The following is a 9,786-nucleotide window of genomic DNA, read 5'->3' as shown; positions in this document are numbered from 1 at the left end:
CACATACTGTCGAGCCACTGTACAATCTTTTTGACTATTGTCCCTGAATAATACACTCATATTTACTTTAAGATAAAACTTGCCTTGTCTCTCCTTATTAAATAGGGGCCTTATCACACTGCTTATATACTGTACAGCTGCTGTACAATGTCTGTGGCTATTTTCTCTGAAATATTACGCTCTTGTATTAATTTTCAGTTAAAAACTTCCTCTTACATTGCAGCCTTACCAAGCTCCTTAAATACAGGCAATACTTGTGACTACTCCTTTGTTGCCTGTCTGCCTTTTTGTTCACAGCTTTCAGAGTTAAGATCATTCAAGTCTGGTATAGATTTTAAGGGGGGACAAACAAAGATTTTTTTTTATACCAAAACCTTATCTGAGCAGGCAGCCACACAGGCCGGGAAAAGGGAGAACAGGCATGCATCCCTCCTTCCCAACCATACCAGGTTACATGCCCTCTACATGGGGAGGGTACCTTGCCAGGAGGGACCATACTAGACCCAGTGGAAAAGCACTGTATCTGCTTATTCATGAGGGCTAGGGCCTCTTCCCTGCAACCCTGGCCATTAGTGGTATGAGTCTGTGGGACAGGGGGCTTATTGGAATCTGGAATCCCCCTTTAAAAATAAAGAAGACTCTAGATAATTTTTTTAACAAACACTGAAATTTTGGATTCAGAACAATTGCATTCCATTTTGATGATGTTGGTGAGAATCTCTCCTGAAAAAGCCCCCCCCCCCCCATGTTGAGGGTATGTGGCCTGGTATGATTCGAGGGTGCCCACTTTTTAACCCCCCCACTTTCCTGGCTGGGCTGCATGCTCATGCTGTTATGAATTTTGGGGGAACCCATGACATTTTTTATTTGGTGTGGGGTCCACCATTAAATCCATACCAGACCTGAAGGGCCTGCTATATTGAGGGAACCGTCAGATGTTTTGTTTACATCGTGCTGTCAGCTTGGAATCCCCCGCTGACAACAATGATGACTCATCAATGTTAGGAATCCAGTGAATTTTGGCTCCTTAAAGAGGAGGTCCAGCCCATAAAAAAAAAAAAATGTAAAAGTAAGCAGCTACAAATACTGTACTGTAGCTGCTGACTTTTAATATTAGGGCACTTACCTGTTCAGGGAGCCCATAATGTCGGCACCCCAGCCGGTCTTCGGATCGACTCCCAGGTGCTGCCGCTGCCATTCCTGGTAAGGGAACCAGGCAGTGAAGCCTTTTAGCTTCACTCCTGGTTCCCTACTGTGCGAAGCGAGCTGCACTTTCTAACTGGCCCAGCTGCGGGGGAAAGAGGATGGGGCCTAACTTCTGGGACATCGGGCCGTGACTCGTCTCCCGGAAGTGGGACCTGTCGTAAACAGGAGGGAGGGACAGGGAGGAAGCATATAAGCGGTAGTTCCACTTTTGGGTGTTGAGTCACTGTAGGGTGCAAGCGGGTGCCAGCTTCTAACAACCAGCACAAGTCACATTCTAAAACGGATCAAAAAAGCATGCAGATGCGATCCATTGACGTTTATGGACCACAAAATCGCATTGCATCACTTCAAATTTGCACAGGACCCTTTTCAAGGTTGGATTCTAGGGCTTTGTAGAAACTGATGTTATTTCACTTGTCATGTGAGTCACAGCGATCCAAATCACAATGAAATTTCATCAGTGTGAATTGGGGCTAAGTGAAGATGCTATTTTTATTTTTAAAGGAAGCTATAATTCACCTTTATGTCAGTGTGCACTGCGAATTCTCAGTTCTGTGGGGATTCCACACAGCATGCAAATCGCACCCCGTTCGATGCAAATCGATGCGGTGTGTATGTTAAGTTAACGACACCCCGAAATCGGTTCGCAAAGCACAGTGCAATTTGCAGAATCGGATCGCATTGGTGTGATTACCTATGCGCTCCGTTTCTGGTTCGGCCAAAAAAAAAATGTCCTGCACGAATTTGGTGCAATTTGAGCAATACAGAATAATGGCTCAAATCGCACTGCTGAAGATTCACATGTGATTTAAACAGGAAGGCGGTGCGGTTCCCTGCAATGCATAGTATGAACCAGGGCTCAGAGCTGTCTGTAACCCACCTTCTCCCTGGGAATGCAAGTATAAATGCAAACAGCTTTGTGAAACAACAATTGATGTTGCAGCAAGCACTGGTCTGCTCAGATAAAGAGACAGCAAAGAGATTGTGCTTGTATGTCCAGCCAGCCTCCCCTGCAGCTTGCCAGGCTGAAGCAGTTAATATTTCACTTATTTTTTTTATTTTTTATAACCCCCATATACATTCTTTTGTTAGATAAACCTAAACAGTAAATGCTACTTATTTAGTGGACCTTGCCATTAGAGAAGTTATATATTTCAGAGATGAGATAACAAAGGCTGCGTACACAAGGGCGGACTTTTCAACCGGACTGGTCCGACAGACTTTCCAGCGTACTTTCGACAGACTTTCGACGGACTTTTGACGGACTTCCGACGGACTTTTTAACGAACGGACTTGCCTACATACGATCACACCAAAGTCCGACGGATTCGTACGTGATGACATACACTGGACTAAAATAAGGAAGTTGATAGCCAGTAGCCAATAGCTGCCCTAGCGTCGGTTTTTGTCCGTCTGACTAGCTTACAGACAAGCAGATTTCTCGGTCCGGCGGAGTTACGACGTAAAGATTTGAAGCCTGTTCCAAATCTAAAGTCCATCAGATTTGCGACTGGAAAAGTCCGCTGAAGGTCCGGTGAAGCCCACACACGATCGGATTGTCCGCCGGATTTGGTCCGTCGGCGTCCGTTGGACAAGTCCGGTCGAAAAGTCCGACCGTGTGTACGCTGCAAAAGGGTAACTCCACTTTTGTGGGGGAAAAAAAGCAAAAAATAAATAAATTATAAAATCACTCCCATTCACATTCACCTTGCCCATGGACACAGACAAGCAAATGGCTAATGCCGCGTACACACGGACTTTGCAGCATACTTTGCCTGGCGGACTTTTCGACGGACTTTCTGAATGAACGGACTTGCCTACACACAATCAACCAAAGTCCGACAGATTCGTACGTGATGACGTACGACCGGACTAAAACAAGGAAGTTGATAGCCAGTAGCCAATAGCTGCCCTAGCATGGCTTTTTGTTCGTCGGACTAGCATACAGAGGAGCGGACTTTTCGACCGGACTCGAGTCCGTCGGATAGATTTGAAACATGTTTCAAATCTAAGTCCGGCAAACTTTTGAGAAAAAAAAGTCAGCTGGAGCCCACACACGATCGAATTGTCAGACGGACTCAGGTATGCCGGAAAAGTTTGCTGGAAAGTCCGCTCGTGTGTACGCGGCATATTTCTTTAGAATAAAAAAAAGGTAGGAATCTGCAGCAATGTTTGTAAAAATTCCTGCAATGTACATAGATCACCCAGAGTGATGTACACGTTATTTAGTAGACGCGTGCACTTCTGAAAAAAAACAGAAAAAAAAATTTGGATCACTTTTATTCCTATTACAAGGAATGTAAACATCCCTTGTAATAGAAAAAAAATTATGACAGGACCTCTTTAATGTGAGATCTGGGGTCAAAAAGACCTCAGATCTCATATTTACACTTAAATGCAATAAAAACATTTTTTTTTTTTTTTGAAAATTTTTTTTTTCCCCTTTAAGGCCATTGGGTGGAACTGACCTTTGATGTTGCTTCCATCATTCAAGGTTATGGAGCCGAGTGGGGGCCATATTTCCCTCACTCGACTCCAGGCCTCTCAGGGGAAAGGATTGGATCGTCTCCGCCGCTACCAGCGGCTTCGGTAAGCAGTGGAGATGACCAGGATGCGGCAGGCACCTCTCCCGCCGCCGATAAAAGTGATCTTGTGGTGAGTCCACTTACTGAGGACCGCCCGCCATTTAAGAATATACTGGGGTTATGGCAGCTATCTCCGCTGCCATAACCCCAATATGCTATGACAAAATACCAACGTACAACGACGGCGGTTTGCGGGAAGTAGTATATATATATATATATATATATATATATATATATATATCATACTTGCCAATAGTCCCGAATTTCCCGGGACATGCACGAATTCGGGGGCCTTGTCCCGATTTTTTTATTTCCCGGGATTTGTCCCGAATTTCCGTGCTTGTCCCGGAGGATCGTATATTCTTTTGGGCAATAAAAGGGTTAATTAGCATCGCCGCAGCCTCGGTATCCTCCCCCCTGCCTCATTTTGTCCTCCTTGTCCTCTATTGGACAAGGAGGACACCTGCTCCTTCTGCCTGCCTTGATTTGCCAAGTATGGCAAGCAGGGGCGTGGCTACTTCGCAGTCGGAGCACATGGATGGATGGGGGAGGAGGTGCGCACCGCTGTGTCAGTGCCAGAACTCTCACTCGGAGGAGGAAGAAGTTTGCCTCCTCCTGTTTACACAGCACCAAGGAGGAGAACGTTAAAGGTCCGGGGGAGCCCGAGGCCGGGACCACCAGGGAACAGTCGGCGCCACGTGGGGGGGAGCTAGTGTGTCACTCGGTAAGTCAAAGTGCTCCCAGCTTCTGTTTGAGGGGGAAAAAAAATTCTCCCTCCCCTCCGCTGCAATATCTGATGTAAGGGGGGACTCCGCTACAATGTCTGATGTAAGGGGGGGACTCCGCTGCAATGTCTGATGTAAGGAGGGACTCCGCTGCAATGTCTGATGTAAGGGGGGACTCCGCTGCAATGTCTGATGTAAGGGGGGGACTCCGCTGCAATATCTGATGTAAGGGGGACTCCGCTGCAATGTCTGATGTAAGGGGGGACTCCGCTACAATGTCTGAAGTAAGGGGGGTTTTGCTGGCAATGTCTGATGTAAGGGGGACTCCGCTGCAATGTCTGATGTAAGGGGGACTCCGCTGCAATGTCTGATGTAAGGGGGGACTCCGCTGCAATGTCTGATGTAAGGGGGGACTCCGCTGCAATGTCTGATGTAAGGGGGGCTTTGCTGGCAATGTCTGATGTAAGGGGGACTCCGCTGCAATATCTGATGTAAGGGGGGACTCCGCTGGCAATGTCTGATGTAAGGGGGACTCCGCTGCAATGTCTGATGTAAGGGGGGACTCCGCTACAATGTCTGATGTAAGGGGGGACTCCGCTACAATGTCTGATGTAAGGGGGACTCCGCTGCAATGTCTGAGGTAAGGGGGGCTTTGCTGGCAATGTCTGATGTAAGGGGGGACTCCGCTGCAATATCTGATGTAAGGGGGGTTTTGCTGCCAATGTCTGATGTAAGGGGGACTCCGCTGGCAATGTCTGATGTAAGGGGGGCTTTGCTGCCAATGTCTGATGTAAGGGGGGACTCCGCTGCAATATCTGATGTAAGGGGGGTTTTGCTGGCAATGTCTGATGTAAGGGGGACTCCGCTGGCAATGTCTGATGTAAGGGGGGACTCCGCTACAATGTCTGATGTAAGGGGGGCTTTGCTGCCAATGTCTGATGTAAGGGGGACTCCGCTGCAATATCTGATGTAAGGGGGGTTTTGCTGGCAATGTCTGATGTAAGGGGGGGCTTTGCTGTGGACACCTGATGGCATCTGGTGGCAGGTGACACGCTCAGGGTTCCCACTGATTTCTGCATTATGGTGAGTTAAATAATTTCATTTTATATTACAATGTAATAATAGAAATAATGCGCTTCAATCATCCTGACACCATTACAACCATGGTGCCGGAATGATTGAAGTGCTAACACCAGGTGTTTAGAGTATCTTTATCTGCTGATTGTTAAACTTTCTAGAATACACATATTTTTATTGTGTAGGATCTAGGGCTGCTGTCCCGTCATTCCCGTCATTCCCCCTCTCCCCCTCTCCCCCTTCCCTCATTCATCTCAGACTCTAACCACACCCTCTTGAGCCACGCCCATTTAAGCCATGCCCACTATTCCACGTAAACCACGCCCATTTTTTCCACGTCGCGCTGCGCGCGCTGCACTTGTATTTTTTGCTAGGCCACGCCTACAAATGAATGCCCCCCCCGATTATTGTACAGCTCCGCCTACAGCCAAAAAAGTGTCCCACAGTTTTTTTTTGCAATGTTGGCAACTATGATATATATATATATATATATATATATATATATATATATATATATATATCCATATACAGTAAATACATATACAGTATATACACTATATTGTCAAAAGTATTGGAACACCTGCCTTTACACGCACATGAACTTTAATGGTATCCCAGTCTTAGTCTGTAGAGTTCAATATTGAGTTGGCCCACCCTTTGCAGCTATAACAGCATCAACTCTTCTGGGAAGGCTGTCCACAAGGTTTAGGAGTGTGTTTATGGGAATGTTTGACCATTCTTCCAGAAGTGCATTTGTGAGGTCAGGCACTGATGTTGGACGAGAAGGCCTGGCTCGCAGTCTCCGCTCTAATTCATCCCAAAGGTGTTCTATAGACACGTACGTTCAACTCGAACATCGGGCTCATCCCTGATATACAGTATATATATGGACTTGAGTAAGACACCACATCCTAAAATCACATTATAAATGAATACCTTAGAAATGGAAGGTGCCAGGACATTGACAACAAAAATTGTCTTAAAACTAAATCTAAACCTTTTATTTTTTTACATTACAGCTCCCCTATGTACTTACTTTGCAGAGATGACAAAGCTTTCTATTTATTCTACACATGCTTACCTCACTGTCTTCATGGCATTACAACCACTTTAAGACTATTTCATGTATGTAAAAGGAACACTAGATGGTGCTAGTATACAGCGTATCCGGAAAGTATTCACTGAGCTTCACTTTTTCCATATTTTGTTATGTTACAGCCTTATTTCAAAATTGATTAAATTCATTATTTTCTTCAACATTCTACAAACAATACCTCACAATGACAACATGAAAGAAGTTTGTTTGAAATCTTGGCAAATTTATTAAAAATAAAAAAAATCCCATGGACATAGGTATTCACAGCCTTTGCTCAATACTTTGTTGAAGCACCTTTGGCACCTTTTACAGCCTCAAGTCTTTTTGAGTATAATGCTACAAGCTTGGCACACCTATTTTTGGGCAGTTTCTCCCATTCTTCTTTACAGGACCTCTCAAGAGCTCTCTGGAGCAGGTTTTCATTAAGGATGTATCTGTACATTGCTGCATTATACAGCGATCAGAGCTAAAAAATAGCCACTGATGACTGTATAAATGTCACTGGCAGGGAAGGGTGGTTAACACTAGGGGGCGATCAAGGGTTTAAGTGTTCCCTAGGGTGGTGTTTCTAACTGTGGGGGGTAGTGTATTGACTGGGGGTAGAGAGAGATCGCTGTTCCTGATCACTAGGAACAGCAGATCCCTCTCTACTCCCCTGTCAGAACGGGGATCTGTTTGTTTACATACACAGATCCCCGCTCTGGCTCGCTATGGAGCGATCACGGCCGCCGGCCACACGCATCGGCACCGGCGTCGCACGCCCCTATACCTCCTAAAGCGGCCAATGTACACCTACGGCAGTTTGCGTAGCCGTGCCAACCTGACACCGTATAACGATGGCGGCTTGTCGGCAATAGGTTAAATAGCCCATCTGGCACCAACATGGATTGTGTGTGCGCCCGTGCGCATTCCTGTGTGCATGTGTGTGCCTGGTCAACATTCTGCGCACATGCACAGTTCTGCGAGTGAAAGTCTGTATGAAAGTATGTTTTGCTTTGAGCGACAGTACCTGGAAAGGAAACACAGAAGAGGATAGGTGGAGGAACTTTAAAGGAGAAGTTCATCTTTAAAAAAAAAAAATAATAATTTTTTGCAGGTAAAACAAATGTGCATTTTTTTATTTTTGTTAGGAGCCCATAAAGCATTCATCCCTGTAAAGCATTCTGACCCCTCTTCCCCCCATCGGCGGGGAGAGGGGTCACATTCTGAACATGTTAAATGTTATACCCTAAGTTTGGGTGTAACATATAACATGTTCAGAAAGGTGAACTTATCCTTTAACAACTTCACATCCTTACGTCATTTATAAACGGCCTCAGGTTGAAGTGGTTATACGGGGATCATGACTGCAGCTATATTTATGGCCCTGGTATCTTTTTTTGCAGCCAGCAATTATCTTTTTAGTAAAAGTAGTAATCTGAGCAGCTTTACAGCCACTAGATTACCATCACAGGTGGCAGAAGGGGGTCCACCCCACCCCTCACCCCACCCCACCCCACCCCCCAGATTAGGGAGTTCGGTAAGGTTGTGACCGGTAGCATTTGTTACCTGGGACACAGTGAGAGGAACTGATGGTGTTCCTACCACTGTGCATGGGCGGCCGCATGGGGGGGCAAGTGCCCCCCCCCTTTAGTAGGGTGTCTGCACACGCAACCCTCAAAATTTCCACTCACCTGCTCGCATATGGCGAGTGGAAATTAGCGGAGGGCGAGTGTGGAGCAGGGGTGGACTGGGCTGACAGTTTCCTGGCTGATCGCTTCTGGCAGAAGCGGTGCAGCCATAAGAGTGGCCTGGAGCGGGGCTCCTTTCCCCCGGGTCACTCTGATGGTCTGTAAAAAAGGCCGCACCACTTCTGCCAGAAGCGATCAAACAGTTAGAAGGATCAGGCAGCCGGATGACACAGATCAGGGATCTCCCGCTAAGATGTGGCTTGTATGTGAATAGCCAGCCGCTGTCAAACAAAGTCCCGCCTCCTGGACCGGCATTGGACCAGTGTGCTGTCTTGTTAGAGTAGCCGGTCTAGGAGGCAAGACTTCGTTTAACAGCATGGCTATTCATATACAAGCCGAAACTCAGCGGGAGATCCCCACTCTGTGTCACCTGGCCGGCAGACCCTCCTGATTCCTCCCTGATGCATTACTGGGCACTGATGAAGCTGCACATATGGGCAATGCTAGGCTGCATTGATGGATACTGATATGCTGCACTGATGGCCAATGATATGCTGCACATATGGGCAATGATACGCTGCACTGATGGGCAATAATATGCTGCACTGATGGGCAATGATATGCTGCACTGATAGGCAATGATATGCTGCACTGATGGGCAATGATACATTGCACTGATAGGCAATGATATGCTGCACTGATGGGCAATGATATACTGCACTGATGGGCAATGATACGCTGCACTGATGGGCAATGATATGCTGCACTGATGCCCAATGATAAGCTGCACTGATGGGCAATGATATGCTGCACATATGGGCAATGATATGATGCACTGATGGGCAATGATACGCTGCACTGATTGGCAATGATATGCTGCACTGTTGGCCAATGATACGCTGCACTGATAGGCAAAGATACGCTGCACTGAAGGGCAATGGTAAGTTGCACTGATGGGCAATGATACGCTGCACTGATGGGCAATGATACGCTGCACTGATGGGCAATGATACGCTGCACTGATGGGCAATGGTATTCTGCACTGATGGCCAATGATATACTGCACTGATGGCCAATGATATGCTGCACATATGGGCAATGATACGCTGCACTGAAGGGCAATGGTAAGCTGCACTGATGGGCAATGGTATTCTGCACTGATGGCCAATGATATACTGCACTGATGGCCAATGATATTCTGCATTGATGGGCAATGATATACTGCACTGATGGCCAATGATATGCTGCACATATGGGCAATGATACGCTGCACTGATGGCCAATAATTTGTTGCACGTATGGGCAATGATACGCTGCACTGAAGAGAAATGATACGCTGCCCTGATAAGAAATGATACGCTGCCCTGATGGGCAATGGTATGCAGCACTGATGGACAATGATAGGCTGCACTGGTGGGCACTGATAG

The sequence above is a fragment of the Aquarana catesbeiana genome, linkage group LG03 (assembly GCF_042186555.1).
Source record: "Aquarana catesbeiana isolate 2022-GZ linkage group LG03, ASM4218655v1, whole genome shotgun sequence".
Classification (NCBI taxonomy): Eukaryota; Metazoa; Chordata; class Amphibia; order Anura; family Ranidae; genus Aquarana; species Aquarana catesbeiana.
This window is presented reverse-complemented; position numbering follows the sequence as displayed.